We start from the raw sequence: 6,000 nt of genomic DNA on the forward strand, positions 1-6,000 counted from the left end.
TTTTTTAAACAAGGACTTTCTGGACCTAACACCACCACCTACTACTTCCAGAGCACTTTCTAGCAGTAGGTGACAAAGCATTTTACAAAGGAGGCAAGTATCATTAGCTTCACGTTACAGCGTTGGAAGCCAAGGCACAGAGAGGTGAAGTGACTTGTCCAAAGTCACCCAGCAGGCCAGTGACAGGGCTGGAAACAGAACCCAGGTCTCCTGCACCTCACGCCAGCGCTCCATCCAATAGACCACACTGCCACACCACATTATGCTATGGATACACCGGCGAATGTAGACCTCATATCAAAAAGGTTGCATCAATTAACCTGCTGAGATAGAGCAGAGGAGAGGTTTAGGAATTAATATTCGGAAGTTGTGAATGCTGACAGTGACTTTAAGTTTGTGACTTTAAATTACAGAAGTAAAATATAATCCTATTGCCATAGCTATAAGGTAATGAACTAGAAAATGTATCTGCTATTGGGAGGTTCTTCCCACAGGATAAATGGTTCCCAGTACCCGTGGCCTGAAATATCTCTATAGAGAGGTGTTATGGAAGAGTATTATAGAAAGATATGGCGCAATTCTTTAGCGGTTTTAAATGGAAGTAAGGCTATTTCCATAAGAGTATTGACATTACTGTGTCTGGGAGATTTCCTAGGAATTATATGCTTTTATTATTCATCAGTACAATGCTTCCACTGTTCCCCTCTCTCTTTATCTAGTTAACACATATATCAAATACTGCTGCCTCTGCTGGTTTTCTTGTTTTTTTTTTAAATGGTGAATAAACTGAATTCATTGACTTGCAGCTGCTTTCTGCCTACCCGTTTACAGTTTCCAAAACAGCTCTTTTTTAGCACAGCAATTGAGGTTGGAAAAGAGACTAAAATCTCTTCAACAACCGATCTTGGGTATTTCCCAAGAAACAAATACTCAAGCTGAACAAATTCAGTTGCAACTACTATCTAATCTTAATGAGGAGTCCAGTGGCACCTGAAAGACTAACAGATTTATTTGGGCATAAGCTTTGATGCATCTGAAGACGTGGGTTTTTTACCCACAAAAGCTTATGCCCAAAAAAATGTGTAAGTCTTTCAGGTGCCACTGGACTCCTCGTTGTTTCTGTGGATACAGACTAACATGGCTACCACTCTGATACTATCTCATCTTAGTTCTTATAGCTGAAGCTTGACAAATTCAGATTGGAAATAAGATGAAATTTTAAGAATGAGGGTAATTAACCATTAGAACAATTTGTCAATGGTGATGGTGGATTCTCCATCACTGGCCATTTTTAAATTAAGACTGGCCGTTTTTCTACAAGCTCCGCTCTAGGAAGGATTGTGGGGCAGGTCTCTGGCCTGTGTTATACAGGAGGTCAGACTAGATGATTACTATGGTCCCTTTCTCAGTCTTGGAATCTATATTAGCCCATCGCGATCGTTTAGTATCTCTATTTCCTGCTGGCAAGATATTTAGTCTCAGAGTTGTTGTTTTTAAATTTTACGGACTATAGAAGAGTCAGAGCTGGTGTGAGTTAGGGCAGGCAGGCTCGATCTTATCCTCACTGAAATCTATGGCAAAGGGCAGCAGGGACCATCCAACCATCTAATCTTGAGCTCTTGCACAATTCTGGTAGTAGAATCTCACTCACGTATTAAGCTCTGTGACTTGTGTCATTACAGTGTGTCTTCTAGACAGTCATCTGGTCTTGAAGACTTCCAGAGATGGAGAAAACACTACTTCCCTTGGTAGCTTGTGCCACATGTTAATCAGCCTCCCAGTTAAAAAGGCCTGCCTTATTTCAACTCCGAAGGTCTGGCTTTACTTTACAGCTATTGCCTCTTGTTATGCCTTTCTCTGCTAGACTGAAGAGCCCTTTGATATCTTGAATTTTCTCCCCAGGAAGGTGCTTACACACCACAATCTAGTCACCTCTTAATTTTTTTTTAAATATGAAAAATTAAGCTCTAAGTCTCCAGCTTCTGAATAATTTTTGTGGCTCTTCTCTGCACCCTCTCCAATTTCTCAACCTTTTAAAAGTTGACACCAGAACAGACCAGTATTTCAGTATCAGTCTCACCAATGCCACAGACAAAGGTAAAATCACCTCCATACTTATTACTGCCCTATTATACATCCAAGGATTGCATTAGCTCTTTCACCACAACATTGTACTAGGAGTTCATATCGAGTTACTTGTCCACCATGACCCCTAAATCCTTTTCAGAATCCCTGCTTTCCAGGATACAGTCCCCCATTCTGTAGGTATGACCTATATTCTTTGTTCTACATCTATGACCTTGAATTCAGCTGTATTAAAACAGGTTTTATATGAATGGACAACTCACCAAGAATCTAGATTGCACTGTATGACTGCCCTGAATCTGTGTTAAAAGTCATACCCTGTCCTAGAATTCCTTCATAAGGCCATGAATATCTGAGATGTTTTTTTCTTTCTATATTATCTTTCCACATACTAGTGCGGGAGTTGCCTCAACAGTTAATTGTCAGTGAATCAGGAATCTGAGCTGCAGAGATTATTTTTACTCTTTTTTAAAATAAAATATTTTATATTTTTAAAAAGAAAAATCACTGTGGCAGAAAAAAATATATCGGTATGGAACACTGTAGAACAGTATGGAACATTGTAGAAAAATATATTTGAGAGAGTAGTAATGAAGGAGCATCTAAGCAGTAAAGCAAAATACATTTACATATAAATGCTGGGAAAAAAAGAGTCTTTGGTATGTCATTCAGTACTGGTTGATAGTTTTAATAACTGAAATGTTCAACAGAAGAACATCCATGTTGGGTCAAACCAAAGGTCCATCTGGCCCAGTATCCTCTCTTCCGACAGTGGCCAATGCCAAGTGCTACTGAGGAAATGAACAGAACAGACAATCATCAAGTGATTCATCCCCTGTCGCCTATTCCCAGCTTCTGGCAAACAGAGGGTAGGGACACACTGAGTATGGGGTTGCATCCCTGACCATCTTGGCTAATAGCCATTGATGGACCAATCCTCCATTAACATATCTAATTCTTTTTTGACCCTGTTATAGTTTTGGCCTTCACTTTGGGTTGTGTGTAAACCTCGTTTTTATTTGGGAGTATTGTATCTGAACATCTGCGAAGTACTCCTAAAGCAGTCCCCATTGCCTTTAGCAGTGACATTGCCCTTCACAAGTGTGGTGACTTAGGAAAACACCAGTAAAGCACAGGCACGAGTTATTGGATTTAAAGGCCTTGTACTGAGACATCTAGTCCCCGCAGCCCTACACAGCTCAATGAAGGCCCATAAATGCCCCATCCAGGGCCCAAGGAAAAAAAGAGTCCCATCAATGGGATTGTCAGGGTTCCTTCCCCACTCTGAACTCTAGGGTACAGATGTGGGGACCTGCATGAAAGCCCCCTAAGCTTATTTCTACCAGCTTAGGTTAAAACCTTGTACACTGCCACCACCAAGTGATTTAACAAGAAACAGGGAAAGGACCACTTGGAGTTCCTCTTCCCCCAAAATATCCCCCCAAGCCCTTACACCCCCTTTCCTGGGGAGGCTTGAGAATAATATCCTAACCAATTGGTTACGAAGTGATCAAAGACCCAAACCCCTAAGTCTTTGGACAATGGAAAAATCAGTCAGGTTCTTAAAAGAAGGATTTTATTAAAAAGAAAAGGTAAAAATCATCTCTGTAAAATCAGGATGGAAAATAACTTGACAGGGTAATCAGATTCAAAGTGCCCAGAGGAACCCCCTCTAGCCTTAGTTTCAAAGTTACAGCAAAACAGGGATACCTCTCTCTAGCAAAGGGAACATTCACAAGTTTAGAAAAACAAAGATAAACTAATACGCCTTGCCTGGCTATTACTTACAAGTTTGAAATATGAGAGACTTGTTCAGAAAGATTTGGAGAGCATGGATCGATGTTTGGTCCCTCTTAATCCCAAGAGCAAACACCCACCAAAACAAAGAGCACAAACAAAAACCTTCCCGCCCCCCCCACCCCCAAGATTTGAAAGTATCTGGTCCCCTTATTGGTCCTTTGGGTCAGGTGTCAGCCAGGTTACCTGAGCTTCTTAACCTTTTACAGGTAAAAGGATTTTGGTGCCTCTGGCCAGGAGGGATTTTATAGTATCGTACACAGGAGGGCTGTTACCCTTCCCTTTATAGTTATGGCAGGGATATCTATAGTCCTTTAACTGCACCCTCCAAACTGAACCTGACTGTAAGAAGCAGTTTGTACCTCAGCCAGATTCTAAAGCTTCCCCCAGCCCCTTCCTATACTTCAGCCCTGCAGCTACTCCCAAAACCAGTCCATGTTTTGGGGGGAGCGGGCGATGAAATACCCACTTCAACATAAGGGATTCCTGCCCAAAGCAATAAAGAATCGGATTTCTACTGATACCGGACACACCTCAGCACAAGTGTCACCACAAACTAAAGTCTTATCCAAGAGGACCTCATAGCCATGGCCCCCTAATTAACCGCAAGTCACCAATTGTTTCTCGAGGCAATGAAAGCGAGACCTCGCAAGCATTTAATATACAAAAACAGGATTCATGCTGCTAAGCTGCCTCACCAGTTACTATCTGGAGCGGCCGTGCCTTCCAGCCTCCCCTGGGGCTGAGGTTTTATAAGCAGGCTCACCCCAGTGCATACTGCTGTGTTTTCACTTTTCACAATCATTTGTGCAAATGCTTCTAGCACCAAGCAACGAGGCTGACAAGAAGCCTTTGCTCAGATGTCTATCCATTTCCCAGACTAGAGGCTTTCAGAGATATCGGACTGCAGGCAGATTTAACACATAAGATATAAAGCCTGCATCCAGGTGCTGCTATGACTGATAACAAATCCTTTCCTACTCTTCCGCTGTATAACTCTGGCCTCTGATTATCTGTATTACCACAGCACCTAGGAGTCCTTCTCACGGACCAGGACCCTGTTGTGCTAGGTGCTGTACAAAGAGAATAAAAACCAGTTCCTACCCCCAGGGAGTTTATAATCGGAGGGCTTGTCTTCACTAGAAGCACTACATCGGCACAGCTGCATTTGCAGCGCGTCTGGTGAAGATGCTTTTTGCCGACAGGAGAGAGCTCTCTCATCGGTGTGCCGAGCAGCAGTAGGTATGGTGGTGGGAGAAGCTCTCCCGCCAACCTAGCGCTGCCACACCAGCGCTTAGGTCAGTGTAACTTACGTCGCTCGGGGGGAGGAGAGGTGGCTTATTCATACCCCTGAGCAACGTAAGTTATACTGAAGTTAAGTGATAGTGTAGGCCTGGCCTAAGTATAAGACAAAGAGACAAAAGATGGAAACAGACAGATGAGGAAGTCCAAGGAAACTGAAATTGGTCAGCATGATAGACAGTATTATCAGCACACCAATGGCCTAATCATTGTCAAGTTTTTTGTAGTCATCACGGCAAAGGAGAGTTTTGAAGGAGGATAATTTTGCAGATGCTTATGGGGAGCGGTCACGGACTCACAGATCGTGCCCACTCTTGGCCCCGTGCGGTCCATGGGGGGTGCCCCTTTCAGTGCGACAGACCTTCTCGAGGGTCCACTCTCTCTCGGGGTTAGGCCCCTCCACCTCCTGAAGCCGCACCTCTGTGAACCTTAGCACACCTGTTTCTCGCCATGGGTTCCCTCAGGGAGTCCACTCGCTCTGGACCCCCGGGGCCTCCACCCCCGAAGGGGTTGATGCAACCCTGTTCTCTAGACCGGAGTGACTCTCTGCCAGCGTAGAACAGGAGGGTTTATTGAGAGGTGAACACAGCACAGGAAACTCTCCAGCCTCAGGCCTGGCCTCCCTCAGCCCAGCACACCCCAGTCTCCCTGCAACCAGGTGGGCTCTGCCTGCTCCCTGTCACCAGCCCAGCGCCCCCCTGCTTCCCAGCTGGGCATCTGAGATCACCGGCCCCAAGCCCCGCCTCTGTCCATTGTCTTCTCTCCAGGTAAACAGGGTCGTAAACAGGGTCACCTGGGCCTCGTCTCCTCTCAGCC

The sequence above is a fragment of the Trachemys scripta genome, chromosome 11 (assembly GCF_013100865.1).
Source record: "Trachemys scripta elegans isolate TJP31775 chromosome 11, CAS_Tse_1.0, whole genome shotgun sequence".
NCBI classification, from domain to species: domain Eukaryota; kingdom Metazoa; phylum Chordata; order Testudines; family Emydidae; genus Trachemys; species Trachemys scripta.